Genomic DNA, 9606 nt, shown 5'->3' with positions numbered 1-9606 from the left:
TAAGATACCTAGGAATAAACCTAACCAAAGAGACAAAGAATCTGTACTCAGAAAACTGTAAAGTACTCATGAAAGAAATTGAGGAAGACACAAAGAAATGGGAAAACATTCCATGCTCGTGGTTTGGAAGAACAAATATTGTGAAAATGTTTATGCTATCTAAAGCAATCTACACGGTTAATGTAATCCCTATCAAAATCCCATCCTTTTTTTTTTTTCAAAGAAATGGAACAAATAATCCTATAATTTATATGGAACTAGAAAAGACCCCAAATACCTAGAGGAATGTTGAAAGGCATAGTTGGTGGCATCACAATTCCAGACTTCAAGCTCTATTACAAAGCTGTCATCATCAAGACAGTATGGTACTGACACAAAAACAGACACATAGATCAATGGAACAGAATACAGAGCCCAGAAATGAACCCTCAACTCTATGGTCAACTAATCTTCAACAAAACAGGAAAGAATGTCCAATGGAAAAAAGACAGCCTCTTCAACAAATGGTGTTGGGAAAATTGGACAGCCACAGGCAGAAAAATTAAACTGGACCATTTCCTTACACCACACACAAAAATAGACTCCAAGTTGATGAAAGAACTCAATGTGAGATAGGAATCCATCAAAATCCTTGAGGATAACACAGGTAGCAACCTCTTTGATCTCAGTCACAGCAGCGTCTTCCTAGAAACATTGCCAAAGGCAAGGAAAGCAAGGGGAAAAAGGAACTATTGGGATTTCATCAAGATCAAAAGCTTTTGCACACTAAGGAAACAGTCAAGAAAACCAAAAGACAGCTGACAGAATGGGAGAAGATAGTTGCAAACAACATACCAGATAAAGGGCTGGTATCCAAAAGCTATAAGGAACTTAACAATCTCAACACCCAAAGAACATGTAATCCAATCAAGAAATGTACAGAGGACATGAACAGACATTTCTGCAAAGAAGACATCCAGATGGCCAACAGACATTTGAAAAAATGCTCAACATCACTTGGCTTCAGGGAAATACAAATCAAAACCTCAATGAGATACCACCTCACACCAGTCAGAATGGCTAAAATTACCAAGTCAGGAAACGACAGATGTTGGGAAGGATGTGGAGAAAGGGGAACCCTCCTACACTGTTGCTGGGAATGCAAGCTGGTGCATTCACTCTGGAATACAGCAAGGAGGTTCCTCAAAAAGTTGAAAATAGAACTACCCTACAACCCAGCAATTGCACTACTGAGTATTTACTCTAAAGATACAAATGTAGTGATCCGAAGGGGCATGTGCACCGAAATGTTTCAAATGTTTATAGCAGCAATGTCCACAATAGCCAAACTATGGAAAGAACCTAAATGTCCATCAACAGATGAATGGATGAAAAAGAGGTGATACACACACACACACACACACACACACACACACACACACACAGAATGGAATACTGTGCAGCCATCAAAATAAGTGAAATCTTGTTACTTACAGCAATGTGGATGGAACTAGAGGGTATTATGCTAAGCGAGATAAGTCAATCAGAGAAAGACAATTATCATATGATATCCATGATATGATGAATTTGAGAGGCAGAGTGGGTGGCTTGGGGGGTAGGGAAGGAAAAAATGAAACAAGATGGGATTGGGAAGGAGACAAACCATAAGAGACTCTTAATCTCACAAAACAAACAGGATTGCTGGGGAGAGGGCGGTATGGAGAGGTGGTTGGGTTATGGAAATTGGGAAGGGTATGTGATATTGTGAGTGCTGTGAAGTGTGTAAGCCTGGCGATTCACAGACCTGTACCCCTGGGGCAAATAATACATTATATGTTAATAAAATAATTAATTAAAAAAAAAATATATATACAAGCCCTACCATGGATAAAGCATATGCTTAGTTATACGTTCTGAGTTTGTACGTACTAACATATTAAACATAATCACAAAACATTTAAAGGAAAATTTGATAGAATGGCAAGGAGAAATTAACAAATCCATAATGATTATGAGAAATTTTATTATCTATTTCCCATAATTTTTAAGCTAAACGACATATCAGTGAAGATATCAAAGATTAGAATGCAATTATTTTTGTATCTGATGGCTGCAATAACTATCATCTAGACACCTACTTCCAAGAACTCATACACATTCTTTTCTTTTATACACGAAACATTCAGAAAATCGGTATCTTGGGAAAAAAGGTTCTCACTATGTTTTCAAAATTGGTATTATACAGACTATATATTCTCATGATAATGTAATAATGATGTAAGCCAATTACAAAAAGGTAAACTTTAAAACTCATACCTGAGAAATTATAAACATAAGTCTAAAATATCATGGTTCAAAGAATGAAGTGTAATGGACATTTTAAATATTCAAAATTGAATAATTCATAAAATACAGCCTCTGTTAGCTTCCTGTTGCTGCTACAACAAATTGCTGAAAGCTTAGGGGCTTGAAACAGCATGGATTACTATCTTAGCGTTCTGAAGGTGAGAAGTTTGAATGGATCTTGGCTAAAGTCAAGGTGCAGCAGGGCTGCAGTCCATCCTGGAAGCTCTAAGCAAGAATCTCTCTCCTTGCCTTTTCTGGTTTCTGGAAGCCACCTGCATTCCTTCGTTCATGAACCCCTTCACTTTCAAAGAGTCTTGAGTCTTCTTCAAGTTATATTATAGGATTCTGATTTCTGACTTCTATTTTACTTATAAAGATTGTCATTACAGTGAGTCTACCTAGTTAATCCAGGATAATCTTCCCAACTGGAAATCAGCTGATTAGAAGACTTAATTCAATCTGCAACCTAAGTTGCCCCTTGCTATGTAACATAATTTATTGATAGGTCATTAGCATGTAGACATCTTTGATGAGGTTGGGGTTTTGCTTATTCCACAGCTGAAGTATTATTTTGAGGGAAAAACAAAGGCAAATACTATAAAAAAGAAAGTCCAAATTTTAAAAAGTTAAGATTTATTCACTTATTTTAGAGAGAGAGAGAGAGAGAGAGAGAGAGAGCACAGGGGAGAGGGGCAGAGAGAAAGGTAGACAAGCAGACTCCCTTCTATATGGGGAGCCCTATGCAAGGCTTGATCCCAGGACCTGGAGATCATGACCCCAGCCAAAAACAAGGGTCAGATGCCCAACTGACTGAGCCACCCACATGCCCTGAAAGGCCAAATTTTTTAGATACATAACAATATTTAAGAAGAGAGTAAAAGAAAATCTGAATAAACTAAATAAAAGATGAAGGAAATATTTATGATAAGAAAAAACAATTAATGAAACAGGACACAAAGCTGCCTCTTGAAATAAATAATAAAAAGTAAAACAAAGGCTTTTGCAAATTCAGTCTAGAAAAATGGACTAATCAAACATTAAAGACGACAAACCAAATGAACAACAACAAACAACAAAAAAAAGAGTTTACAGATCAATTTCTTATATTAATATAGATGCAAAAGTATGTACAAAGCTAAATCAAGTGGTGTAGAAAGTCATAGAATATATTAAAAACTTTGGTGTCTCACAGGAAAGCAGACAATATAAAATTAAAATCTTTAATTTTAATCCACTAATAAGAATAAAAGTGTAACATAAACTGGGTGACTTAAAACAACAGAAATTTATTGTCCTATTGTTCTGGAAGCTAGAAGTCTAAAATCAAGGTAATGGCATGGCCATGCTTCTTCTGAAACCAATAGGGGAATCCTTCCTTGCTCTTCCTAAGCTTCTGATGGTTTGTCAGCAATCTTTGATATTCATTGTAGATGCATGCCTCCTATCCTTCTGTCTTCACATGGCCTTCCCCTTGTGTGTCTTCATATCATCTTCCCTCTGTGAATGGTGACTATAGTTAACAATGTTGTGTTGTATATTTATAATATTTGACTTGAAGTCCATAAAACCATGTAATAACAAACCATATCATTACACAATTCTGCCTTCTAGATTTTAAAGCAGCTGCTCAATGAAATCAGTGCCTTATGTACCTAATTTCATCATGCACTAAAGAAGCCACTCATGTGTTCTATGTTGTCTATGTTTACAAAATCCATACTAACACCACATCTTACAAAGAAACATTTAGAGCTATGGGTTTCTTGTGGAAATCTTTCTCTTTGTATTTCCTTGTATAGCAATAAGAAAATCAACTCTTGTCCTTTCCCTAGGAACTGAAGAGGGAGTATACTTGCAGGTGAAATAAATTATCTTTCTTCTGTTGAAATGAAACTACAATCTATGTGCTCAGTGGCATATGAAAACAGCAGATTGAACTTGGTTACAGAGAATTTTCTGTTCCTGATAACATCTGTTGTACTTGACAGATGCTCCAGTGCCAACTTCACACCAAGTAAAGTGAGACTACAAGAAAGTAGAAACGCCCAGTGTTTAAGCTTCTTTTCTGAACAAAAACACCATTAACCCAGACTCTAGGCTCTGAACTGCATAAACTCTGTAAAATGTTTGCACCTTGTGAATGCTAAGCATATGTGATTTCAATGATTAAAATATCACATTCTTCAGTCTTTGCTTCCTGACAGGCAGAAGGTCTGGTTTCCTTAATCTTCCATTTGAGTTCATAACATTTCAAAACGTTTGTCTTTTTTTCCTATGACTATCAAAGAAATAGAATATTTGAAAAATGTGAAATGTTTCTTCCCAATCATAAGAACAACATCATAATGATATTAAATGGATATGCAAGGAAAACGAACAGTAAAATGATTCAAAAGGACATGCAAATAATAAACACATGTTAGGCATTATTGGAATTTGCTCGTATTCAAATGAATGCAAGTTAAAACAAAAAAGAGATATACTATATAAGACATATACTTTCAAAATATGATTCTAAAAGCTAGTCTAGTGAATAGTACATTGATTCCAGAGTACTGCTGCATCAACAGTAAAGTAGTACATTTATATGCTCATTTTGGAAAATAGTTTGACATATCAAATGTCATTAAAAAGTTTTTTTTTTAAACTCACTTTAGGAAACTGCTGGTTAACTTTGTGCTGAAAAACAAACACCAGCTAAACACTATTTTGTGTTTGTTCCTCCACAGAATTTGACTGTAGAGAAGCTGGAGAAACCAAAGGGAAATACAGATCCCAGAAGTAAAAAAAACTGAGCAATCGGTTCAGAACATTGAGCATGTTTTGAATTGTTTGTATGTAGAAAATGAGTGTAAATAAGCATACGGTAAGATATTTCATATCATATGTTGTCATGGAAATGCAAATGTAAACAATGAGATACCACTAGAAAACTATTGGAATGGCTAGAATCCAGAATATTAACAGCACCATACTCTGGTGAGAATGTAGAGCAAAAGAAACTCATTCATTGCTGGTGGGAAAGCAAAATGGTACAACCACTTGAGTTTGGTAATTCTTACAAAATTAAACATACTCTTATGACTCAGTAGTCTCATTCCCTGGTAGTGACCCAAAGGAGTTGTCCACACAGACACCTGCACATAGGTGTTTAATGGCAGCTTTATTCAAATTGCCAAAACTTGGAAGCAATCAAGATGTCCTTCAGTGGGTTAATGGAGGTGCATGCGGACAATGGAATATTGTTCACTAATAAAGGGCAATGAGTTATCAAGGCATGAAAAGAAATGGAGGAAACTAAAATGCATATTACTAAGTCAAAGAAACCAATCTGGAAAGACTACTTACTGTATGATTTCAACTGTATGACATAGAGCATGAAAATACTCTGTATGGTACTATAATGGTGGAAACATGTCATTATACATTTTCCAAACTCATAGAATATACAACACCAAGAGTGAATCCTAAGATAAACTATGGACTTTGGATAATTATGATGTCAATGTAGGTTCATCAACTATAACAAATGTACCACTCTGGTGGGAGATACTGATAATGGGGGAGGCTCTGTATGTATGGGAAAGAGGATATATGAAAAATCTCTATACCTTCCTATCAATTTTGCAGTGAACCTAAAAATGCTCAAAAAATTTAAAGTCCAAATTTAGAAAAATAAATTTTATAAATATAAATAAATAAGACACAAAAGGCAACAGCAATAAAACTCCAAAACATCAGGATAACTAAAATATCTCCTGTGTTTGTAAACTAGAAAATGTCTTCATAAATAACCCATGTATTAAAAAATATTCACAATGGAAAAATGTTTTAAAAATACTTAAAAGTGACTCATAATAGAAAACAACACAGGTCAGTGTTTGTGTTTGCATCACAACTACAACAGTAAAAACTCATTATGAAATCCCAATCAAGATTTTATTTGATTATGAGAAACTTGATTAATTTTCTCTAAATTAATATTAAGCACATAGCAAAAGGAAATACATTAAAGCATTGAGGATGGTAGTCTATAAGAGTTGGAAGAGAGAAAATACAAAGAAAAATATATACTTTCCTTCTGCAATTCAACTAATTTAAGTAGATAACTTATAAGAAAAATATACATGATTTTTGTAATTATATAATTCAGAAGAAAATACATGTATACAGATGGGTTTATTACAGTATTAACTATAGTGAAAATATAATATTACCCTTTTCAATGCCCAACAACAGAGAAATAGCACAGAAGATTAACAGTGTAATATTAGGTAGGCTTTAAAATAATAGGGAAGATTATGTAGATTCATCTGATAAGAATTTTTAAAGGAACAGTTGTTTTCATTAAAAATAAGTTTGTTTCGGGGCTCCTGGGTGGCTCAGTGGGTTAAGCCTCTGCCTTCGGCCCAGGTCATGATCTCAGGGTCCTGGGATCGAGCCCCGCATTGGGCTCTCTGCTCAGCGGGGAGCCTACTTCCCCCTGTCTCTCTGCCTGCCTCTCTGCCTACTTGTGGTCTCTCTCTCTGTCCAATAAAAGTAAATAAAATCTTAAAAAAAAAAGTTTGTTTCATTATATAGGGGCATGGGTGACTCAGTCAGTTAAGCATCTGACTCTTGGTTTCAGCTTAGGTCATGGGATAGAGCCCCTATTGGGCTCTGTGCTCAGTGTGCAGTCTACTTCAGATTCTTTCTCCCTCCCCCTCTGCCCCATCCCTTTCTCTCTCTCAAATAAATAAATAAATAAATTTGTTTCATAAAATACACAATGTAATTTTTGATGTTAAAGATCCCAATTATATATAAACCAGATGAGATATACATGAATAAAAATAAAATAAATCAGAGATAATATAAAGCATTATGTTGAAGTGAGTTTAAGATAATAACATAACATATACTTTTACTTTCCTTAAATACTGTATAATAGTGTCTCAAAAAGAAATATAGTTTGAAATCCTGGAAGTTTTCTATAAGAAATTTATGAAAGAAAACATGAGTTTCACAGTTTTATATGGAATTTTATTCAGTTATCAACCGCTCATGCTAATGGTGGAATGCCGAAATATGGTCACTGTACATGTAAAAACTTCATTTCATCCTCATTTTACCTTGTACCCATATATTGACATCAGTCTCATGACTTCTGTTTACCCTGACCATATCTATTGAATTCAATTCAATAGGAAGTTATGGAGAACTTAGTGAAGAGGGGTTGGATTAATTAGACTGGATGCTTTCCTGATGAAACATCCAATCCACCATGTACTGAACACTTAGCATGTATCAGATCCTATACAAATATTATACATGGTATGTTCTAATTATATTATCTAAAACCAAGCACAGAAGAGCATGGCATGCACAATGATAAGGTATGTGAAGCTGTGCAAGCCTTTTGTACAATGAGCATAGCCGTTATGTGTTGCATAAACAAAGAATTTGAGTAATGTACTGGCTAATACTATATCACTGCATTATTGCTGTGGCCCTCAACTGGTGTGCCTAGGACACTGGTAAACCAAGAACCCTCAGAGATTTGTTTGTATATTATCATTAAAGTATACAGTTTATTTTGCTGCAACTATTACCTATTACCTATTACCATGGCAACCAATCAGATGGAATGTTGTTATGGGAAGGTTATGTGACCTGGTGTAAGTATATTATGGACTTACCAGAAAGTGTGGAGAGAACTTTTCTTCTTGAAGGAATGAAACTGCATTTGGTCAGTGAATATTTCTAAACAGCAAAAACAGGTTTAACGAGCAATGAAGAAAAATTATTTTCTAGACAATGAGACATTCCTCTGTTGTAATAATGACAGTAAGGTAACTATTGCTGATTTGCTTAGGTGGTTTTTTTTTCCCCTCTCCTGGAAAAAAAACACCTAACGGGGCACCTGGGTGGCTCGGTGCGATAAAGCCTCTGCCTTTGGCTCAGGTCATGATCCCAGGGTCCTGGGATCAAGCCCTGCATTGGGCTCTCTGTGTAGCAGGCAGGGAGCCTGCTTCCCCTTCTCTCTCTGCCTGCCTCTCTGCCTATTTGTGATCTCTCTCTGTCAAATAAACAAAATCTTAAAAAAACAAAACAAAAGAAAACACCTAAGCAGATCAGCAATAGTTATTTGGTCCTGTTGAGAGTTCCATCCAAATACCAATTCTGAAAGAGAGTTGTTAGCCTAAAAGGACAACCACTGGATTTATGAATTCCCTAAATTCATTTTCTTATCATATCAAGCTCCTTGCTAGCCAAAAAAGAAAAAAAAAACTAAAATAAAATCCAACAAAAACGACACCAATAAAATAATTTTTTCAACCTGCAAAATCTTCTACCTTTTGTAATTTACTAAGCTCTTTTCCCAGTTTCTCAATTCCTAGGAAAGTCATCTGTTGCCTTGCCTCTCAAGACTTCACAGCAGCTTTTTTTTGTATCTAGAAATGTCCCATTACACACACACACACACACACACACACAAACACACACACACATACACTGAGCTAGACTGATAATATCGGCATTTCAAGAAGTTCTAGCTGGTAATAGCACCATTTGGAACATTTGCAAACCCAGAGGCAGCTCCAGAATTGGCATGAAATCAGAGCTTGAGGTGAGCAGCTGGATGGGAAAGTTTGGGCAGGTGAATTGCTTTGTAGTTGGTTTGAGTGGCAAACACACTAACCTTGTGGTCTATTTCAGGTGGCTAATAGGGTGTCTGATGGAGTTTGCCCAAGTAACCCACTGTCCTTACTCTTAGTTAAAATCTCTTCTGTTGTAGCAGCTGGATGTCAGATGGCCCTTTCAAGATCCGAGCTTCTAGAAAACATTGTGATTTCAGAAGAGTTAATATAATAAGTAATTAAAGGTAGCTGTTGCTTTAAAATACATCTCTTAGACAGTATTTTAATGTTTTTATAGAAGTAGATTTTGGAAAAGATACTGAAACCTGGCAAATGGTACATCCTTCAGAAATAAGAAAAACAAGGAAGCCTTATCTCTGTCAGAGAGAAGACTACAGCCTCAAGTCCCCAAAACTATATGGAAACGTTATAATCAAAGCCACAAGGCAACATGGTACACAGAAATATGCTGAGAAATGTAGATCACACTATTGCCAAGAAGCCCTTAGGGCATCCAGAGCAGAGGCTCTGGTGATAATTTATCACCAGTATGAAATCATTAAATAATGAATATCACACCTTTTAAATTACATTGCAATTATAATTGCTATTCTAAAAGTGAATCATAGGCTGTGATTTGACCTTGAGAAACAACTGAACA

The 9606-nt window shown here is 35.6% G+C and overlaps 1 long non-coding RNA gene across 1 annotated transcript; it reads right to left on the bottom strand.

The window, feature by feature from the left end:
• Nucleotides 1-3634: 3634 nt before the first annotated feature.
• On the bottom strand, nucleotides 3635-9136 carry LOC125082417 (uncharacterized). Its single transcript, XR_007121965.1, has 3 exons — nucleotides 9008-9136; nucleotides 8004-8067; nucleotides 3635-3822 (listed from the first exon to the last, which is right to left on the bottom strand). It is a non-coding gene; the product is annotated as an uncharacterized LOC125082417 (long non-coding RNA).
• Between the last annotated feature and the right edge of the window lie 470 nt (nucleotides 9137-9606).

The sequence above is a fragment of the Lutra lutra genome, chromosome 12 (assembly GCF_902655055.1).
Source record: "Lutra lutra chromosome 12, mLutLut1.2, whole genome shotgun sequence".
Lineage (NCBI taxonomy): Eukaryota > Metazoa > Chordata > Mammalia > Carnivora > Mustelidae > Lutra > Lutra lutra.
Note: the sequence above shows the minus strand (reverse complement) of the source record. Positions and strands in the feature narration are given on the sequence as shown.